The 23,638-nt window shown below is 42.5% G+C and overlaps 1 long non-coding RNA gene across 2 annotated transcripts in view; it reads left to right on the top strand.

Moving 5' to 3' along the window:
- The window catches only part of LOC123613990 (uncharacterized), a 53,609-nt gene that overhangs the window by 12,097 nt on the left and 17,874 nt on the right, over nt 1-23,638 (top strand). Inside the window, exon 3 of one of the 2 annotated variants that reach the window (XR_006721423.2) lies at nt 11,833-12,274. The exons of the other annotated variant lie outside the window; for it this stretch is intronic. This is a non-coding gene — a long non-coding RNA (uncharacterized LOC123613990). Of the gene's footprint in view, nt 1-11,832; nt 12,275-23,638 lie in introns of those variants that run through there. 2 annotated transcript variants of the gene reach the window in all.

Genomic DNA, 23,638 nt, shown 5'->3' with positions numbered 1-23,638 from the left:
AGGGTGACTAAAATCAGGTTGAAAGCCACAGTCATAGTCAGGGACACAGATTTATCCTAAGGCACATAGTCAGGTATCAGAGCATGGAGTTAGAGGCCGGAAAGGGAAGCAGTCCTGGAAAGAAGGAGCCACAGAGGGAGAGCCCCCTCAAATCTGCATGTAAAATTTCCCCAAAGCCGTGGCTGAGCCCTGAACTGTATTCCTGTAGCACCAGAGAGGAAGGGCATTTTATAGTGATAAGAGAGACCATTTATAATGTCTTCCTGTCCTAATTGCATATGTACCTAACAAGAGAGGTTCCAAGCTCATGAAACAAAAAAGTGAGAACTGAAGGGAGAAATAGAAAAACCCACAATCATGGTTGGAGAGCTTAACTGTCCTCTCTTCGAAATTGATAAAACGAGACAAAGTGCGCGCGCGCGCACACACACCAGTAAGGATAAAGATTTGAACGGCACTGTGTTAGTTTCCTATGGCTGCTATAACTAATCACCACAAACTTGATGGCTAAAAACACAAATTTGCCCTCTTACAGTTCTGGAGGTCAGATGTCCAAAATCAGTTTCTCTGGCCCCAAATCAAGGTGCCAGCAGGGCGGCCCTCCAATTGGAGGCTCTGTGTTTCCTTCCTTGTTTCCAGAGCTGCATCCTTGGCCTGTAGTCCCTTCCTCCACCTGCAAAGCCAGAAGTGCAGCATTTTGGTTCAGTCTTCACATTTCCTTCATCTCTTTGCCTCCCTCTTACATGGCTGCTTGTGATTACATTTAGGGCCCTCCTGGATAAGCCTTGATAATCTCCTCATCTCAAGACCCTTCACTGAGTCACACAGGTAAAGCCCCTTTGGCTGCTGTATAGAAAACCCACAGCACTCCTGTTTGTCTCTCCTCTGCTCTCACACACCACCACCACACACGACACTTCTGACACTAGGTGGGTGTCTACAGTTGAATTCAGTTCCAACACTGCCTACCTGGAGATGACATCTGATCCCACCAGGTAAGGGCTCAGTCCCCGTCACAAGTAGTAGGTCCCTGGGTGACCCACAACTTCTGTGCAGCTTGGCTACAAATCAGAGGTTTCCATGACCTCCTCCCCCTTAGATTCAATTATTTGCTAGAACAGCTCAGAGAACTCAGGGAAACACTTATGTCTACCAGTTTGTTAAAGGATGTGATAAAGATACAGACGAACAGCCAGATGAAGAGGTCCCTAAGGCGAGGTCTGGGAGGGTCACAAACATGGGGGGCCGGTCCTGTGGAGTTGGGGAACTTCATCCCCCTGGCATGTGTATGTTCACCAACGTGGATGCTCTCTGAACCCGAGGCTATTGGGATTTTCATGGGAGCTTCCTTGTGTAGGTACAATCAATTATTAAATCCATTTTCAGTCCCACCCCTCATTCTCCAGCGAGGGGAGAGGAGCTGGAAGTGAAGTTAGTGATCAATCATGCCTACATGATGAAACCCCCCTAAAAATCCCAGTAGTTGGGGTTCGGAGAGCATCCGGGTTGGTGAGCACATGGAGGTACTAGGGGAGTGGTGTGCCTGGAGAGGGCATGGGATGTCCGAGCCCCTCCCCGTATGCTTTGCCCTATGCATCTCTTCCATTTGGATTTTCATCCGTTTCCTTTATCATATTTTTAACAATAAATGGTAAACAGTAAGTAAACTGTTTTCCTGAGTTCTGTGGGCCACTCTAGCAAATTAGTCGAAACCAAGGACGGGGGATGGTTGTGAGAACCTCCCGTTCACTGCTGGTTGGTCAGAAGCACAGGTAACAATGTGGACTTTCAATTGGCATCTGAAGTGGAAGTGGGGGAGGATGCAGTCTTGTGGAATGGAGCCCTGATGCCACCTCCAGGTAGATAGTGTCAGAATTGAGTTTAATTCTAGGACACCCAGCTGGTGTCATAGAATTGCTTGGTGTGGGGAAAACCCCAAACATCTGGTGTCAGAAGTGTTGTGAGTATGAGAGTAAAGGAGAGACACACAGGAGGAGGACTGAGGCTTTTTTTAAAGCCGTATATGGTAATATTGACAAGTCCCGGGGATTAGAACCTGAGTATCTTTGGAGGCCATTATTTAGACAACCACAGTCCAAACCTTGGCCCTCAAAGATTCAAGTGTATCCTACGTGCAGAACGCATTCACCCTATCTCAGCATCCTAAGTCTCAACACACGACAGCATCTTCCAAGCCCCAAGTCTTGTTTAAATATCATCGGCTCAAAACCTCCAAACTTCATCATGTATATTGTCTAAATCTGCTGTGGGAGAGGCTCTGGGGATGATCCATCCTGGGGCAAAATTCCTCTCCATCTGTGGACTTGTAAAACCGGAGAGCAGGTGGTCTGCTCAGGAATACAGCTGTGGGACAGGCACAGGATCACAGCTGTAGACATCCCCGTTCCAAAGGGGAGAAAATGGAAGGAGGAAAAGAGTCAACAGCCCCAGGCAATTTTGACATCCTTCTGGCCAAACTCCCTTCAGTCTCAAGACCCAGGAGTAATCCCCTGTGGCTTGAAGCCCCCACCCTCAGCCCACCTCCTGCCTCCCCAGAGCTGTTTTCCTTTCTCTTCAGGGATAGCGTGTGTTTGCAACTGAGTAGTCTTATCAGTCTGTTTCCAGCCTGTAGAATTGGGGTGACAGCCTTCTTTCATTTCACCCTCTCTCTGTCTCTGTCAGTTCCAGCTGGCAGTGCTTCTGCTGACGTAACATTCTCAGAACCCTTGTGTATGTCATGGGGATTCACACAATGAAACAAGAGGCTCCTCCACAGAACTTTCCTGGAGTCGCCCATCTCTGTTCTTGGCTTCTGCTCAGATGACTGAGGGAACCCACAGTCACATGTCTGACTTCTTCAGCACCAGCCAATGGCTCTCCAGCCACACCCGTGACCTTCTCTCTACAGTCTGTTTTCTGGACAGTGAACCTCCTAATTAGCCTCTTTCGCAATCAGGATAGGTTGAGAGTTTCCCAAATCAAGTCTTGGCTCCTTTCTTCTTAACAGTTCTTCCCTCAATTTATGCTGCCTCTGGAATTTTACTACAAGCAGCAAGAATAAACCAGGCTGCACCTTCTATACTTTGTTTGGAAATCTCTTCAGCTAAATATCCAAGTGCATTGCTTACAAGTTCTGCTTTCCTCATAACTGGAGGACACAACTCAGCTATTTTTACCAACAGTCTGTTTATGATAATCTAGATATTCTCTAGATGATGTGGGCTTTCTCTACTGTGCCCCTCCCTTCCGTCTGAGCCCTGACTGACAATTTTTTTTTTTTTTGATGGAGGGCCTGGGGAGTGAACCCAGGACCTTGTGCATGACAAGCACATGCTCTATCACTGAGCTATACTCTCCCAACATGGACAGAGTCCTTAACATCCTTATTTCTACTAACAGTCTGCTCATAACAGTCTAGGCTTTTTCTATCATGCTTCTCAAAATTCTTCCAGACTCTACCCCTTACCCAAATCCAAAGCGACTCCACATTTTCCAGTATTTGTTACAGCACCACCCCTCTTCCAGGTACCAAAATCTGTATTCCTTTTTTGTGGTGGCTGTAACAAATTACCACAAGCTGGGTGGCTCAAAACAACACACACTCTCTTCTGCTCTGGAGGTCAAAAGTCTGACATTAGTTTCAGTGGATGAAAACCGAGGTGTCAGCAGGCTGTGCTCACTCCAGAGGCTCTAAGGGAGAATCTGTTTCCTTGCCTTTTCCAGCTTCTAGAGGGATTTCTCCTGCAGATGCCAGCTTGCCTTCCTTGACTTATGGCTTCTTTATCCATCTTCATGCCAGAAGTTTAGCATCTTCAGATTTCTCTCTGCTTCCTCATTACATCACCTTCTCTTTGGTCTCTGTAATCAGATCTCCCTCTGCCTCCCTCGTAAGTGCACTGTGATCACATTTAGGGCCCACCTGGATAATCCCGGATAATCTCCCCATCTCAGGATTCTTACCTTAATCATATCTGCAGAGGCTCTGTTGCCATATGCGGCGGTTAACTTTATGTGGCAATTTAGCGGGGCCACAGTACCCAGATATTTGGTCACGCATTATTCTAGGTGTTTCTGCAAGGGCTTTGTTTGGGTGAGATTATCATTTACATCAGTACTTTGAGTGGAGCCGATGACCCTCTATAATGTGAATGGGCCTCATCCAGTCAGTTGAAGCCTTAACAGAGAGACTGACCTCCCTGGAAGAAGAGGGAATTCTGCCAGCAAATGGCCTTTGGACTCAAACTGCAACTCTCCTGTGTCTCCAGCCTGCCAGGCTTCCCTGCAGATTTTGGGTTTACCAGCCTCCACGACTGCATGAGCCCAATTCCTTAAAATCTCTGTCTCTCTGTATAAATAGACACACACACGTACACACACATCCTATTAGTTCTGTTTCTCTGGAGAACCTGATGAATACATCATGTAAGGTAATATACAGTTTCCAGGAATTAGGACCTAGATACCTTTCGGGCTATTGTTCAGTCCATCACAAACACCATCAATTCTTTTCAAGTGCATATGGAATAGTCATCAAAATAGACCATGTGCTGAACCATAAAATAAGTCTTAGCACATTTCAATCTTACATAGTATGTTCTCTTTTTAAATTTTTAAAAATTTTAAAACCATTTTTTAGGTTTCTAACTTATAATAGTAATATAGACTCAGTCGAACAAAGTAAAATATGTAAATTTACAAAGTTAAAAAATGGAAGTTTATTTTTTAATTTTATTTTTAAATTTTTTATACAATTTTAAAGGTTATCCTCCATTTACACTAATTACAAAATATTGGCTATATTTCCCATGTTGCACAACACATCCCTGTAGCCTGTCTTACACACAATAGTTTGTACTTGCCACTCCCCCACCCCTATATTGCCCTTCTACATCCCCCCTCCCCATTGGTAACCACTAGTTTATTCTCTATATGTGTAAGTCTGCTTTTTTGTTATATTCACTAGTTTGCTGTGTTTTTTTAGATTCCACATGTAAGTAATATCACACAGTATTTATAATAGTATATTCTCGTCTGACAACAAAAATAAATTATAAATCAGTAATAATAAGATACCTAGAAAAGCCCCACATATTTGGAAATTATGCAGCACCCACAGGGCAATGAAGAAATCACAAGGAGAATTAGGAAATATTTTAAGCTGAATGAAAATACAACATATCAAAATTTGAGAGTTGCAGCTAGGCAGTGCCTAGAGTAAAATTTATAGCATTAAATACTTGCAGTGTTAGAAGAGAAAAAAGATTTATAATAAATGATCTAAGTTTTACCTCAAGAACTAGAAAAGAAGAGCAAATTAAACCCAAAGTAGGTAGCAGAGTTAAAAAAGAACAGAAATTAACAAAATACAAAACAAATGACAGAGTAAATTAATAAATCCAAAAGTTGGCTCTCTAGAAAGATTAATAAAATTGATAAACCCCAATAAGACTGATTAAGAAGAAAAAAGAGAAAACATAAATGATCAATATGAGCAATGAAAGAGCTATCATCACAGATTCTACAGATGCTAAAAAAGATAATAAATGAATATTATAAATAACTCAGTGACACTAAATCTGACAACTTAGATGAAATGAGAAAATTCCTTGAAAAATCCAAATTACCAAAAGTGACACAAAAATAAATACAGAAATTTAACGGTCCCTTTTTACAAATACTGTCTATTACAGATATTGAATTCCTAATTAAAAAATCTTCCCACAAACAGGACTTCAGGGCCAGATGGTTTCATTGGTAAATTCCATAAAACATGTAAGGAAAAGATAATAATGCCAATCTTACACAAACCCTTTCAGAAAACAAAGGAGGAAGGAATAGTTTCCAATATGGTGACACCAGCAACAATCATGAAGCCAAAATATGACAAAGATGCTACAAGAAAAGAAAATTACAGCTCAATATCCCTCATGAATGTGGGTACATAAATCTTTAACAAAATTTTAGCAAATTGAATCCAGAAATATATAAAAAGAACAATATATCAAGTCCAAATGGGATTTATCCCATGAGTGCAAGTGTTTTCATATTGAAAATCAACCAACATAATTCATTGTACAAACAGAATAAAGAAGAAAAACCACATGATCATCTCAGTAGATGTAGAAAAAGCATTTGAAAAAAATCAACATTCATAATAAAAATCTCAGAAAACTAGGAATACAAAGGAATTTCCTCATTCTGATAAAGGCCACCTATGAAAAACCTATAGCTAATATACTTAATGATGAAATATTGACTATTTTTCCTAAAAGTAGGAAAAAGGCAATAATGTTCTCAATTTTAGTCAGCTTTGTACTAGAGCCCTTATGATTGCAATCAGGCAAATAAAAATTAAATAAAAGACATAAAGATTGGGAAGAAAGAAGAAAAACTTTTTACATCTGTCATAACCATCTATAAGGCACCAATGAAACAACCACTAGAACTAATGAGTTTTGTAAGGTCACAGATTACAAAATCAGTATACGAAAGTTAAGTGTATTTCTATATACTCACAGCAAACAGTTAAAAATGGAAATTTAAAAAACCCCTTTTAATAGCATTCAGAAACACATCAAAAAATGCTTAGGAGAAATTTTATCAAAATACATGGAAACTACTTGACAATCATGAGGAAATTTAAGAAAACCTAAACCAATGGAGAAATAAATCATATTTATGGACTGGAAGATATCAGTTATCTCCAAATTTATGTATAAATTTAATACCATGCCAATTAAAGTCTCAATTAAATTAAAATATTTTTGGTAGAAAATGACAAGTTGATTAAAAATTTTTAGTGGAAATATGAAGAACCTATAATAGCTAAAATAATCTTGAGATAGAACTGGAGGATCCACAAAACTACAATGGTGACCAAGACAGGACCGTATTGGCATGAAGGCAGATAGATCAGTGGAGCAGAATAGACAGTCCACACATAGATAATCAATTGATTTTTGACAAAGTTGCTAAGGTAATTCAATAGGAAAAGGAAAGTCTTTTCAACAAATGATGCTGGAACTATTTGATAAATGTATAGGAAAAAATGAACCTTGTCCCCTGTCTCATAGACTTAAGTGTAAATGCTAGCACTTTAGAACTTCTAGAATACTAACTACTGTATATAAAAATAGATTAAAAAACAGATTTATTCTGTATAGCACAGGGAACTATATTCAATATCTTGTAATAATCTTTAATGAAAAAGAATATGAAAATGAATATATGTATGTATATATGTATGACTGGGACATTATGCTGTACACCAGAAATTGACACATTGTAACTAACTACACTTCAATTTAAAAAAAAAAAACAACTCTGGAAAAAATTGAGGTGATTATGTTCATGATCTTGGGATTGGGAACGATTTCTCAGAGCAGACACCAAAACACTAAACATAAAGTTAAAAATTGATTAACTGGACTTTTTTGAAATTAAAATTTTCTGCTTACTAAAAGACACCATTAGTAAAACAAAGGGACAAGTCAGATTGTTGGAAAATAGTTGCAATACACAAGTTGACAAAGGACTTATATCCAGAATATATAAAGAATTCCTATAAATAAATAACAAAGACAAACTATCCAATTAAAAATGGGCAAAAGACGTGAACAGATACCTGACAAAAGACGATAAACAAACCTGACTGAAAAAGGCATGAAAAGATGCTCAGTGTCATTTGTCGCCAGGGAATTGCAACTTCAAACCCCAATGAGACATGATTTCTCCCCATGACAATACCAAATGCGGTAAGAACAGCAAGCAGCTGGAACTCTCACACTGGTGGGAGTGCTAAATGATCCAGCCATCGCGGAAAACTGTTACGCATCCATCCATTCTATGACCCAGCTGTTCCATTCCATTCCTAAGTATTTATCCAAGAGAAATAAAACATAAAACGTCCAGAAAAACTCTTGAATGAGAATATGCAGAGCAGCTGTATTCCTAAGTGTCAAAAACTGACAACAGCTCTAATATTTATTAACAGACTAGATAACAAATTATCACATATTTGTACAATATTGTATACTTATACAATAGAATATTCAGCAATAAAAAATAATGTACTGATGCAACAACATGAATAAATCACAAAAATATTATAGTAAAAGAAGCCAGGCACATGAGAGTACATATGGAATGATTCCATTTGTAAAAAGTTTAAGAATGGGCAAATTAATCTGTAAGCTAGAAATCAGCACAGTGGTTTCCTCTGGTGGAGGGGGTAAAGATTAACAGGAAAGAGGTATCAGGACCTTTCTGGGTGATAGATTTGTTGCCTATGTTGTCAGAGTAGTGGTTGTGTGGGTGTGTACACATATCCAAACTCACTGAACTACTTGCTTAATATCTGGGTATTTCACTGTATGCAAATCTTAATATAGTATATGTATCATATAAAATATGTATAGTATATATTTATATTTGTTATGGGCATGCCAATATCTGAAAAATAAATGCTACTTAAGGTGAAGATCAAAAGCAAAATAAAATACATTTAACTGGATTTTTTCCCCCTCCTCTTTTCTTGTCCATTGTAAATATACAATACCTTAAATTAAACAATAAAGACTGAGAAATGTTTTTTGTTGTCTTTTTAAAAAATATTTTCTTCTATCCAATCAAAGCCTAAAGAGTCTTTGCTTAGAAAGAAATTTGAAAAAAATATTTATTTTTCTTATATCTTTTTTTCTGTTTTTCTTTAATCCATCCAGAATTTGGAGGGAAGAATACATGATTCCAATGGTAGAGAGAAAAAGCCTTTTCTTCACCTCCAAGTTTCTTCCCCTTACCTCCTTGCTTCTAAATGCCTATTTCTTCTGGCAAAAGATAAGAGCAGAAAAACTCCAGGCAGTTCGTTATTCAGGGTGCAAGCCAAGCGTTACCCTCCCCACAAAGGGACACTTGTCCTTTTCCTGCACATGACTGTCTTTGCCTAAACGGCCTCTTTTTCTGATTTAATACAGCTTGAAATTAAAACAAAAGTACAGTCCTGGAAATGCTCCAAAGAAGACAAAGTCGAAATTGTTACCTAAAAAAAAAAATAGGAAAATGCTCTAAATGGGATATTACAACCATCCTGTGATACGCATGAAATGTTGTACGTATGGCAACATTTGTATGTATGTGGGCGTTGGGGGAAATGATTATTCAATGACTGGCTTTGGTCTTTGGGCCTCTGACATGGGTTGCCTGGGGTAGTTGGAAGTACGCTTGGTAAGAGGTGCCTGAGTCTGATTTACAAGGTCATTCCAGCGCCAGGCTCGTGGTACCTACGCTCTATTCTCCAACTAAAGAGCAGCCGGTATTGGCCCAAGCTGAGGAGAACACTGGTCTCAGAGCCTTCTTCAGAGGCAGGTCTGCATGGCACACGCTGTCGGCAACAGCAGTGTCTGCAAACATGAGCAGCCGCCGGGCAGTTACTGTGGACCGTCCACAGGTCTTCATAGCGTTTACTGGAGGGCGTTTAATGCTGTGAGATCAGGACTGCCTGGGATCTGTGAATGCTGCCAAATGTGATGACAGGATGAGGCTGTTTGAAATTTTGTCTACAGCTCACATAGCTAAGTGCCTATTATCCGCTCTAATCACTGTGGGAAGGGCTGCTCCGTTGTCTGGCTTAGAACTCCTTTTGGGTTTCTTCTGCTCTTTATATGCTGATATAAATCAGCATATGATGCAATGGGAAAGCCAGCTGGTTTTCTTAATCCACACCAGTTGGTTGTGAATAACTTTTAGCTGTTTCCAAAAATTCAATCCATTCCAGAAAGGACAAAAAGATTTGCCACCAGTGAAGATAGGAAACGAAATGTCCGGTCCACTCTTTTGAAATTTTTGCCATCAGACTTCCCGATGGACATTGGGTGGTTGGTGGTATTCCCCACGGAGATGACTGTGAATGGACTCTCAGGGACACGCATACTATTGGCTTGTCATCACGCTTCTGCACGCCATATTCCTTTAGGGCTCAGTGTTACTAAAGGCTGGACCTGAATGGCACGTGCAGATTGCCCTTTGGCTCAAAGTGAAAAGCAAAGGTCAAACCTGCTTCTAATGTTTCTGCATTTTTTTTCTAATATTTTCGTCCTCTCTTGCTCCCACTTGATGTTTTGTGGATGGGAGGTGATGAAAGTTTTTTTAAAGGTGGAAAAAACATAGAGCTTTTCTCATATTTCCCTCCACAATTTCCCACCCTAAAAAATGACCACTTTCCTACCCAGATGACATCAGACCCCTAACAGGGATTCACCTAGATCGCAGGCGAGGGCCAAGTTCCTTCTTTGTTCCATACCTCCCTTCATCTCTACTTCCCTCCAGGCCCCCAGGGATGTTCCCTTCAGAGCAAAGGCCATAAAATGTTTATTCCCTCTGCTTTCTTTCCTCTGTCTACCACATGTTCTTCTTCTCTTTGCCTGATAAGCATCCTGTTCTGTACACTTTCACTTATTGAAATTTTAAATAAAATAGACTTTAAAATACATTTTACACTCTTCAACATAAATCGCAGCAATATTTATTTGGATCCATCTCCTAGAGCAATGGAAACAAAAGCAAAAATAAACAAATGGGACCTAATTAAACTTAAAACCTTTTGCACAGCAAAGGAAACCATAAACAAAACAAAGAGACAAACTACAGAATAATGGAAATATTTGCAAATGATGTGACTGACAAAGGCTTAATTTCCAAAATATACGAACAGCTCATACAAGTCAATAACAAACAAACAAAAAAGCAACCCAATCAAAAAATGGGTAGAAGACCTAAATAGACATTTCTCTGGAGAAGACATACAAATGGCCAACAGGCACATGAAAAGATGCTCAATGTTGCTATTTATCAGAGAAATGCAAATCAGAACTGCAATGAGGTATAACCTCACACCAGTCAGAATGGCCATCATCAAAAAGCCTACAAATAATAAAGGCTAGAGAGGGTGTGGAGAAAAGGGAACCCCGCTACACTGTTGGTAGGAATGTAAATTGGTGCAGGCACTATGGAGAACAGTATGGAAATTCCTTAAAAAACTAAAAATAGAGTTATCATATGATGCAGTAATCCCACTACTGGGCATATATACTGAAAAGACAAAAAACTCTCATTCAAAAAGATAGATGCACCCAAATGTTCATAGCAGCACTATTTACAATACCCAAGATGTGGAAGCAACCTAAATGTCCATCAACAGATGAAATGATAAAGAAGATATGGTTTACACACACATACATATATACACACACACAATGGAATAAATCAGGAGTTTGGGATTAGCAGGTACTAACTACTATATATAAAATAGATAGCCAACAGAATCCTACAGTATAGCACAGGGAACTATATTCAATATCTTGTAATAACCTATAATGGAAAAGAATCTGCAAAAGAATATATATATGTGTGTGTGTGTGTCTGTGTATAACTCAGTCACTTTGCTGTACACCTGAAATGTGAATCAACTATACTTCAATAAAATATATATATTTAAAAACACTATAACATCACTTATGACGTTTTAAAGTGTACAATTGTCTAAGGTTCCTAAATTAGTCTCTTTTTAGCCCAGTTCTCCCTCTGCCTTTTGTTTTTTACTTCATGTTTATTTTTAATTGTGGTAGAATATAAATAACATAAAGCTTACTGTCTTAGCCATGTGAAAGCATGTAGTTCAGAAATATTAAGTACATTCACATTGTGGTGCAACCATCACCATCATCCATCTCCAGAACTTTTTAAGTTTAAAACTTTACTATTTAGAGCAGTTTTAGGTTCACAGCAAAATTGAGCAGGAAATAACAGAGTTCTCTTATACCCCTTGTTTCCACCCAGCCTCCCCACCATCAACATCCTGCGCCAGAGTGAGACGTTTGTTACAATCCATGAACCTGCATGGACACATTATCACCCAGAGTTCTCCAGAACATTTTCATCTTGTAAAACTGAAACTCTATACCCATTAAACAACAACTCCCCGTTCATTCCCCGTTTCTCCAGCTCCTGGCAACCACCATCCTCCTTCCTGTCTCTATGAATTTGACTACTCTAGGTACCTCTTATATGTAAGTGGGATCATAGAGTATTTGTCCTTTTGTGTCTGGCTTATTTCACATAGTGTGACATCTTCAAGGTTCAAGCATGTGACAGAATTCATTCCTTTTTAAAACTGGATGATATTCCATAATACAGATATACTGCATTGCATTTATTCATTCAGTCATTCAGTGAAGGACACTTGAATTGCTTCCATCTCTTGGCTATTGTGAATAAAGCTGCGATGAGTATAAATGTACAAATATCTGTTTGAGACTCTGCTTTAGGTTCTTTGAGGTTTATACCTAGAAATGGAATTGCTGGATCATATGATAATTCTATGTTTAATTTTTTGAGGAACTGACTCATTTTTCACAATGTCCACTCCATTTTACATTCCCATTAACAGTGCACAAGAGTTCCAGTTTCTCCATCCTCACAAACACTTTTTATGTTCTCTCTTTTTCTTTCTTTCTTTCCAAGTAGCTATCCTAGTGAGTGTGAAGTGTTGTGCCCTTTTACTTGTTAAGCTTTTATTGAAAGCCTGGTGTCTTCTAGTCACATCTTATTTCTTTTAAACCTGAAGTTAGACACTTTAGGATCTTCTGTATATCAGATGTTCATCTGTATATTTTCTTTCTCAAAATGTGTACAATGGGAATGCATTCTGTTTCCAATTTTAGTGTAACTGAGTTGATATCATCAGATGCAAGGACAGTTTAGCCAGCAGAGACACCTGTCCCCACAGACACTATCTGGAATGATTTGGCCAGGTTTCCTGGTTTGGAAGGGTCCCCATTCCTGGGCATCTGTCCCAAAGCTCTAATCTCCCCCTAAGAGAGTATGACCGTCTGAGGTGCTTCAATCTATTTACAGATTATACATTACATGTGTGATTTTAGTGGTAGTAGCCTCAGTCTCACTGAGAAATAATGAAGAGTCAAATCTGCTGACAATGGAAGGTACTCATTATTAAAATAGTATACATTACATCAGTGCATTCTAAAATCACATGCAAGTTAGCAAACACAGGCAGCGCAATTCTTCCTCTTTCTGCCCCCAGATAGGTATCCTAGGTAGTGTTTCCAGGGCCCCGTCACCACTTTGGTTACCACCTGGCTGACTACTGAGCATCCATCCCTGTCTGGCTCTTGACCAGGGGTGGGATGCAGCTTCTCTCCACTAGAGGGCGGGAGGCTCCTTTGTTCAGATCATCCTTTGCAAATCCAGGGAGGCCTCTTGCTCTTTTCTGTTGCGCTGGACCTCCTGCCTTTATTTTTAAGCCCTCTGCATTGGCCTTGGGGATTCAGGCCTGGAGATCCCACTGAGTCAGGAAACAGCATATTCTCTTGGAGACCTTGGTCACGACCCCCTCTGGGAGTCAGGTTCCTGCCGGAAAGCAGGCTGTGAGGGTGGAGTCAGACAGGCCACCTTTCACAGAGCACTCAAGGCCCATGAAGGGGTTGGGGGTGGGGTGGGGAAGAATGCCTTTGTCTCCTCACATTTTGAGTTCTCAAAACAAAAGTGAAATTTTAAAACAAAAGAAAAATTGCAGGGTCCAAAGAAAAACGCATTTATCTACTTGGCCTTCCTCTGTGGTACTTCCTAAAAGTTGAACACTGTGTGGGAGGCACAGGAAGCCATCCCCTCTGCTTCCTCACTTGATTGTGTGACCTCCTGGTAGCGTCTGGACCTTGTAAGCTTTCAGAATCACCACTTAACAAGAGCAGACACCCCGGCCCCACCCGCAGAGGTTCCAGCTCAGTAGGCCCAGGGTGTGGCCCAAGAATCTGCCTTTTTGGCAAACACCTCATTTGATTCTCAGGCAGATGATCCTCAAACCACACTCTGAGAAACTTTCCACTGGACTATGTCCTCTGGGGCCATCCACTTAATCTGAGAGCTCTGATGTAAGTGTTAGATTCCAAGTGAGAACAATCCATGCAGAAATTCCATGCATTTTAATACCTCAGTTGGAGACCAGTTCTCTGCTATAACCCTGAGCCCCCTGGGGTCCTGAACCCCGTCTTAGGTTCAAAACTGTGGTGGGAGGAGCACAGCCCAGCAGCCAGACTGTAGCGAATCTGGGGGCTTTGCATGGTGGGAGGAGGGTGTAGCTCAGTGGTAGAGTGCGCAGGGTCCTGGGTTCAATCCCCAGGACCTCCATATGAATAAATAAAACCTAATTATCTACCCCCCCAAAAAACTAACTAACTAGCTAACTAAATAAATAAATGTTTTGTAAAATATTAAAATAAAAGAACAATGGTGTCTCCCAGCAGCCCGCACCTCAGTTCTAACCCCTGCTCCCCATTCTAATCTCAGCCTCCTAAGGCTGATGCTTTGTGACCCCCCCTGGGCCAGGCAGCCTTCTAAACTGCTTTTGTTTATTTCACTCTTTCATTTATTTCACAGCTCAGGGAAGAAATCTTCCCTCCTGGGATAGAAGCCCCCAAGTGAGGGTCTGGCTGTGCCTATCTCTCCCTGTTGAGGCTTCTCTCAACAGCAGCTCCAAACTCTCTCTCTCTCTCTCTCTCAGACACACACACACACACACACACACACTCTGCAGTCTAACAACTGCAACTGTTCTTGAAGCACAGCCCAGCAGCCAGACTGTAGCGAATCTGGGGGCTTTGCATGGTGCCTTCTGCTCTGATGGTGCTTGGTAAATGTTGATGTCAACAAATATGAGAATCAGTCATTATCCTACTAATGTCTGGGAGAGCCAAGATTAGGATTGCTGTACAAAAATCCACTTTGGAGAAGTTGAAGCCCAAGCAACAAGTAATTGGGAGAGGAACTCCTGGCACCTCTGAGTCTGACATGAATTGTGTCTTTAAGGCACAACAGCACAAACTGCTGTATCTTCAGGACACACAAGAATGAACATACATACACACACACACACCCCCCCCCCCCCGATCTCCCATTCCCTGCTACTTCTGAGCTCCCAGCTTTCAGCACTTTTTTGCTGAATTTTCATAAGCCTCTGGGTAGCAGCCCTTGGCTATCTGCCCTGGGTCTGGTATTGAGATCTAAGACTAAATCTGTTACCAGTTTGTAATTGCCCAGTGCTGAGCCCCCACATGACTCCAACATCAAAGGCAACCTCTTGGAAGACTACTCCTGGGCCTGTCTTCTGAGAGGCCACTCCATGTGCTCCAGATCAAGCATCCACTCATAGGCACCGATGGAAGTCAACAGAGCTGCCTGGCAGCACAGAGCGGTCCACGGTTGCAAGGAAGGGGGCTCACAGGTTCACCTGGCCTTAAAGAAGATGGGTCACCATGGCGCAGTGGTGCTGGGACTCAGGGAGGCTCACAAGAGACTGATGCGTGAATTCATCACTTACAAGGAGAAAAAAGATCAAATACTTCTGAGCCCAACCAACTCAGCAGGCAGGGGCAGGGAGTGGGAGGCCTTTCCTTGGTGACAGTGGCTCAGAGCAAGTGTGGTGGGAAGTACAAGTCCAGTGTAAATGGCGGGGGTCTCTGCTTGTGTTCAGTCAGAGTGGACATTCAGTGGGAGTACCCCCATGACTACACTAGTTATTAATGGCTGGAGCTTATTCTGATTGGCCCACACCTCTGCCACATCAGCTAAATATTTTGAACATCAGCCTTAACAATAGGCTCATGTACACCTGCTAGAAGAGTCAGAATTTCTAGGAGCCTGACAAGTTGTCTCTCCTGTGGACTGACTCTGTGTTCCTCATTAGACTTGACAAGTTTCTACTCCTTTGGCTAATTTAGTATCTAGCACTTAGTAGGTGTTCAACAGCATATAATAGGTGCTTATGATGTTGAGCTCAGTCACCCTGTGGTGCCTGGCTGGGCTTTCCCACATTTGCCCGTGTGCTTCCCTTTTCTGGGTCTCCATGGTTGACCACTCTCCCAATTGTGACATTCTCTCTTAACACACACCAGGCTGTCTCTACTGGAGTCAAATCTGAAGAACGAGTCAGTCATTAAATACACAGCATGTAGTATGAATGGAGAAGAGACCATGGTTATGGGTACATGTGGCAGAGGAATGGGGCTGCTTCCTGGAGGAAGGGTTGTTTCTGCTGAGATTTGAAGATTTCCTTAGGTGAAGGGGAAGGGGGCAGGAAAGGTAAGCAGATGAATAATTCAGGCAGGGTAAACAGCATTTACAAAGACTCAGATGTGGTAAAGAGTAAGTCATGTCAGAGCAGTAGGAGATGAGCTGAAGAGGTGGGCTGTAGGCACGCTGAGGAGTTGGGTGCAAGGATGAATGCACCTTGAAGCCCCCCTACTCCATGGGGTATAACTGCCCAAGATCTCCGGCTGCCACTCTCTAATATTCACTCACTCCAAGGCGTGGCTTCCCTTGACGGCTCCCAGGCAGTGACTGAGCACCTCAGAGATACTATGCAAGGTAGGCTCATCCCCCAGAGACCTGGGACTCCTGCGATGCTAGCTTCGGCTCAAGGACTGAGAAGTGGCTTTGCTGGATCTTCCTTAGACTGCACCACAATCTAGGGCCCTTCTACCTTCCATCCTCGCCCTCTCTCCTTCCCGGGGGGTTGCTTACATCACAGTCTGATGTCTCAGTCTCCCAGCCTCCTCCAGCTCCCTCTCACCGACATTTCCCCAAAGAAAATCCTTGCACGTTTCATTTTAACTTGGTGTCTGCTTCTGGGAGGATCTGGACCAACTCATGGGACTTTATCCTCATGATAATGGCCAGTGGAGGGCTTTAAATGAGGGAGTGACAGGATCCAAGTTATCTGGAAAAGAACAGCTGGCTGCAGGGTAAAGAATTTGGTAGGAGGGGTTTGGGAGTAGGGACAGGAAGGCACATTAGGAGGCTGTTACAGTGGCCCAGGTGAAACAACTTGCACTAGGGAGTGGCAGTAGGGATTCAAAAATGTGGTTGGCTGTGGGAAATACTTAGGAAGAAGGAGTAATGGCACTTGGTGATGGACTGTGAAATGTGAGGGAGGGAGGAGTTGAGGATGACTCTAGGGTCCTGTCTCATTTCACAGAGGAGGAAGCTAGTGGTTTGGTGCTGTGTCGAGCTCTGCTTAGGGAAAAATGCAGCATCTGGCCAATAGAAAGATGACCTCTGCTGTGGGTCTGGCCAGCTCACTGGCCTTTTCACTACCTTGGGGAAATACCCCTGCGGAACATCCAACATTGTTTGTTTAAGTTCATATTCATCAAACAGCCTTCTGATTGTTAATTAAGCCCCACAGGCATTCAGATGCCAGGCAGATCCCTCTGGAAAGGAATCATGCCAACTACAAATGATGAAATGAATTGGCTTTCTTGTTAACCCAACAATGTCCCAGGTGTCTGATGTTCCTGAGTCAAGCTCTCCAAGTCTGATCAGTTCTGTGACACTGGCAAGGACGGAGACTGGATGGACCCTGGACTATAGTCAGCTCACCAGAGGGACTCAACTCTGCTCTCAGAGGCTTTGGTGTAGACAGCCAGCTGGCCTGGTAGGATGTGAAGGATGAATAATTGTCCCCAAAGTTGTCCATATCCTAATCCTGGTACCCGTGACTATGTTACCTGATGTAGTGAAAAGGACTTTGCAGATGTGATTACATTAGGGCTTGTTCTGGGGAGATCATCCTGGATTGTTATCTGAGGCGGACTAATGTAATCACAAGGTCCTTAAAGGAGGAACAAGGAGACTCAGAACAGCAGGAGATCCGACAACAAAAGCAAGAGGCTGGAATGAGGCAAGGAGGGGGCCGATGTCTAGATGCAGGCAATCTCTAGAAGCTGGAAGAGATAAGGCTTCTAGAGCCTTCAGAAGAATTACCAGCCTGCTGACACCTTGATTTTATCCCAGTGATACTGAGTTCAATATTATTGCCTCCAGAAATATAAGATAATAAATTCATGTTGTTTTAAGCCACTAAGTTAGTGGTATTGTTGGAGCAGTAATAGGAAACTAACACACAAACCAACTGCACTGCCTCACCTTTTCAAGAGACAACAAATAGCAGATTTACACCTTGATGTAGACCTGAGACTAATACAATATTGTAAATCAACTATATCTCAATTTTTTAAAATAGCAGATTTAAAATAAATGAGTAATATATAATAATATATGAATATATATAATGGCTATTTTCAGACCATAGTAACTAAAATAAGGGGCCATGTAGAGTGGATATGTGCCATATTTATGACTGCTTAACAGCTTTTGAATAAATATATTTTCTATTATTAGAGACTTTAAGGCCAGAACTACATTTCCCAAGATGCCTCGCAGCTATGACACAAGCATGTGACCCAGGCTCCACCAATCAGTGCACCTTTGTGAGGAGGCACCTGGAGGAATGCTTTCCTACGGGGCCCAGGGACGCAGTCACTGAGATATTGGGCAGCAGGGGCAGAGGTCCTGGTGGTGGTGCCCTATCTCAGTATCTAAAGTGCCAATTGCACCTGCACTCCAGCAGCAGTGGGAAGATGATTTGGGTGTTACTCCAGGCCTGATTTTCTGGCCTTCCTGGAAATTCTATAAGCCACACAATATCCTTCAGTAAATCAGTTTGCTACTAAAACTTACAGTATGGGTTTTTTGTTTTTGTTTGGTTTTTTTGCAGTTAAAGTCCCTGAATGATACATCACCTCATGGCATGGTGCTAAGTAGCCTGTCAATTTTAGCAGCTGGAAGGCGAAACCTTTTACTTTTCCAGCCAGGCAGAATTGGGAGGATTAGGAGATGGAGGCCAAAGTGCTCATTAGTTCCCACTTACAGCTGCAGAGCGTCAGGGCAACCACAGAACATCTGGGCCTCTTTAAGCTCCAATGTAGAGAGGCCGCAGTCCAGATAATGAGTGAGGAAAGCTTCCAATGGGTTTTTGTGGCTGCAGAAAGACCCATCAGGGGAGTAGCTTTCTCAGACACAGGTGAGGGAGCTGCTAGAAACATCTTTCGGAGTCTGTTTTCCCCAGGGTGATAGCTGGCCCCCATTTCCAGTTTGGGAAGAAGTGCGGGAAGCGATCCTGACCTTTCTGGGGCTGAGAGCTCTCACGGATGAGGAGCCAGATGCAAGCGGAGCCTGACACACATCCCGGTGCCAGGAGCTCATGCTCAGCCTGGAACACTGTCAGGGAGATGACAGATGTGCCTCCCTCTTTGGGTCGGCTTCAGATGAAGTCATGCTTTCCCTCTGGACTCTGTCAGGATGAGTCCTCGGTATTTCTGAGTCACTTGACAGTTTGTAAGCACTCTGGAAACCAGAGGTACTGTGAGTGTCTCTGTGAATGAGATTTTATACTGCGCCTTTACTCCTGAGGACACTCTGGAAACCCTGAACCAAGAACGTTGACCCCCCCCCAATTAAATGTTATAGGGAGACGTTTGAGAATTAAGAAGGGGAAACAAACTGTGAATGGACATTCAGGAAGGCATACGAATTTTAGCTGCTGTGAAATCAAATCCAAGTCTCTGGATAATCCCACAACCTCCAGGGGATGCTGTTTGTGTTTTCTGGGATCTTACAAGGGGCAAGTAAGATCGATTGTTTTTCTGTATGGTTTCATTTGAAGAATGCTAATTCCAGGAAGGTTTTTCCTTATGAAATATTGTTGAGGAGAGGTTTTATGATTACCACTGCCTGAAATCTACCCGTAGACATTTTTATTTCTTTGATTTAAGGCTAAAACATCCAAATCCAAAGTCTCTAGAAGGTAAACATTAAGACCTTGTCAATAATTAATAGTTTAATCACAATCAATATAAGTATTTGATCAGATCCCTTCCAACAACATTCCTTCAGGAGAATAGTTTCCCAAGAAATAAGTTTCAAGTTTTGATTGGTGGGGGAGGGGGCAGGGGAAGGTAGGTGAGGGATTAACTTATGAGTTCATTACATTTAGGGAAAAACTGTTCATTCCCATGGAGCCCTCTCTAGGGGAAAGCTGGAAAAATGTCTTGGACACATCCTCTTTTCCATAATGATGTGTGTGTTTTCTTCATTACCCCAGGAAGTTTAGCCCCAGAGGGGGTTTGCTCTGGGCCTGACCCTACTAATTAAACATTCAAGTAGAATTCTGATAGTAACTAGGATTACTACCCAGTGCAGTAGAAAAATCAGTCCTTCGTGTTAATTGTGCTTTGCTGATTTGACTGCAATAAATTGAAATCATTGCGGATGTGGATCCAGTGAGTTCTATCTGAACAATAACAACTATTTAATGCTTTGTTTCCCAACTGTATGTTCATTTAAAGCCGACTTTAAGGAAGGTCTCCAGCTCTGGGTCCAACCAACCACTTGTGATGAACACAGGAGAGCAAGGGTCACCCTTCCCAATCAAGGGCTCCCTGAATGATGTCCCCTTGTCCCCACAGCCACTCAGTTCACCCAAAGGGAGGATCCCTCTCCCTTCCCATACCTGTAGCAAGTGCATTGCTTTTCTAAAATGGGCATTCTTGTCCAGCCTTTGTACCACTGAAGAAAATCTAAACACTGTTCCCTCTTCTGTTTACCCAAGAGGTAGATCTCAGAGCTGGGCAGTCCCTGGTGTTGTCACCAGGTGTCCAGGTAGGATGCATTTGGCAGATGGAACTCACTTAACACACCCATCTACCCACCACACCCCCAGGTCCTCCAAGACCACCCTCCAAGACACTCTTAGAACCCATCTTGACCCTCAGAACCCAAATCATGTGCAAGTTCCACACGGATCACCTGCTTTGCAAGACCTTGACCCCTGAAGTTAGGATGTCCCTGGAGTAGGGGGGGGTCACCAGTCAGCTTTCCCCAGTGCTGGTACCAGTTTAATTCCAAGATGATCTAACCCATTTTGTTGTTTGTTTCTGCTCTGAGGTGACCCCGGCCCTTCCTGCATCCCAGGAAGCAGGATGTAGTCAGTCTTTAATCATCTATAAAGTACCAAGAATCACCTACTCAACATTCTGAAAATGACAGCAGACGTTTTTAAGTATTTCAGCAGGAGGACATGGTCACGTTAACGTGTATCCTGCTTTGGAACTAACAAAACATCCCCTTTAGCCCTTTGCTTCCTTGCCCTCCCCGAAGGAATTTGCTATTGTTTGTAAATATAATATACCCCTAACACTGGCTTTATTTAACGACATTTCAGACTTAGCCTGTCTGATTATTCTTAGTAAGTCAGCTTTGATTTTTTTTTTAACCAACTCTATTGAGGTATAATTTACATGCAATAAAATGCACCTGTTTCAAATGCACAGTTGAATGAGTTTTGACAAACTCATCATGTAACCACCACCACACTCAAGATATAGAATATTTTCCATCACCCCCAAAAGTTTCTTCATGCCCTTTTGCGGTCAAGCCCCCTTCCCACTCCTAGTTCCAGGCAACTAGTGATCTGCTTTCTGTCACTATAGATTAGTTTTGAAGGGCTTTGATTTTAATGAGAATATACTGTAGTCAATAAAGTGGAATTCTACATGATTCTGCTTGAAACCCTGCAAGGGGACAACATGAGACAATTTTAGCATTGAAGAAAATTTCCATTTGTATGTTGTTTGAGCCACATAAAATCTATCCCTTTGTTGACTTCCTTTCTTTCATTAGTGTGGCAAATTGCTTTCAAAGATGGTGCCAACAATTCTACCCTCCCTGTGACCTCATGCCATTCCTCTGAAGGAGAAGTGGAAGCTGTCTTCCCTTGCTTGAAATGAGACAGTCTTTGTGACTTGCTTTGTTTGTTTTGCTGGTGGTGGGAGGTAATTATGTTTATTTATTTATTTTTTTAATGGAGGTATTGGGAATTGAACCCAGGACTTTGTGCATGCTAAGCATGCACTCTACCACTGAACTGTATTCTCCCTCTGTGACTTGATTTGACCAAAAGAATGTGGAGGAAGTGATGTTTTGCTGGTTCCAGGCCCAGGCCTTATGAGACCTGATAGTGTCTACTTTTGGTCTCTTGGGATTCAGCCACCATATATAAATAAGCTGAGGCCAGAGCACTGCATGACAAGAGTCTGCCTGGGGAGGGAGAGGCCCATTCAGCCCCCTGCTCTTCCAGCTCCAACTGAGGTGCCAGACATGTGAGTGGAGCCATCGTGGACATTCCAGCTTCAGCCAAGCTCCCAGCTAAATGCAGCCATGTAAGTGATCTCAGCCAACTCCGTACAGAGCAGAACTAACTGCCTGGCCAAGCCCAGCCAACCTACAGAATCATGAAAAATAATAAGTCTCTATCGCTTTAAGCCACTAAGTTTTCGGGTGGTTGTACACAAGCAGAGAGCTAATACAGTCAGAAACATGGATGGAAGGTAACACCCTCATGGAAACGCTTGAAACAACATCAGTGAAGGGAAAGGACACACAGCTTCCATGGTGCTCTGAAGCCCTTTCTGCTCCTCTGTGAATTCCTGGATGTTCAATCAACACAGTCCTACCAAGAGAACCAGAACCCAGGGTGCAAGAGAGGCCGCGTCAGGGGCTCCCGAGAACTCAATATATGGGTTGGTTTAAGGAAAAAGGGGGTCCCAGACCCTCTTTCTTCCCTTTCTCCCTGTGGCTTTTCAAAGGGAGAGTCTCACACAGCAGCAAGGAGTCATAGCTGAAGAATCTGAGTCTCTAAGGAGACTTAGGACCCTATAGGAAGTTAAGAGCTTCTGAGAGCCAAGTTTCCTTAGAGGACCCAGATGAGAAATAATGCAGGAATTCCCATGGTCAAGGCCTGGCATGCAATAGTCACTCACAAGTGTCTGTTAAATCAATCAATCTCTGCCCGAGTTATCTGGATATTTCACAGGCCCATTATATTCAGGGAATCCAAGACTGGTGCTAAGGTATCCCCCAGGCATGGACAATCCACTCGGACAATTCCTGGGCCATTGTGCACACCCCTCAGACCAGAGGGAGCCATAGGAAGTCTAATTTGGAGATGAATTATTGGCCTGTTGGAGACTTGACCTTCACCTACCATTTAACCATATGGTGGGGTAAGCTTGGGACATCAATACAAGCCCTTGCCCACTGCCTTTCTTTCCTGATGACCCGATCATCTTCAACAAAATCTCCAGGTCATGGAAAAAAGATCTCCTCTAGCAGTTGCTCATTTGAATTGGGGAGGGCTCCTAATGGGACGTATGTAAAGCGTTGCTCTAAATGTTTGAATAACCAGGTGGTAAAAGCAAGGGGACCAGCATTTCCTGATAAATATGTGCCCACAGCTGCCAGCAGAGGCTGTTTTGAATCAGATGTGTGAACAGCAAGAGCAAAATGACTTCGCCTCTATTTCACCTGAAGTAGCCACTGGTTGGTGAGCCCCTGAGAAGAAGGAGGACAGGGGATCAGAGGAACTTCCTGTGCTGGGGCCAGAAGATGCTTCTCCCCACCACCTTAATTTTTCGATTGTTTAAAATGGTCCCAGCACATTTTCTGGATCTTTGTGTTCCCTGAACACATTTTGGAGTGGTCTTCCAAAGTGTCACCTCCAAGAAAACAGAGGAAGGGGGAAGAGATGGGGATGCAGCAACCCCAGGAGTCTTGTAAGAAGGGCCCAGGTGAGTGGCAAAGATGAGGGAGACCAGGGCACAGACCAGCAGTAAACGTGGGAGCGGCACAAAGTGGGTTTCAAAAAGTCAGAGTTTTCACTTTCTAAATTGGC

The sequence above is a fragment of the Camelus bactrianus genome, chromosome 23 (genome assembly GCF_048773025.1).
Source record: "Camelus bactrianus isolate YW-2024 breed Bactrian camel chromosome 23, ASM4877302v1, whole genome shotgun sequence".
Lineage (NCBI taxonomy): Eukaryota > Metazoa > Chordata > Mammalia > Artiodactyla > Camelidae > Camelus > Camelus bactrianus.
This window is presented reverse-complemented; position numbering and strand designations above follow the sequence as displayed.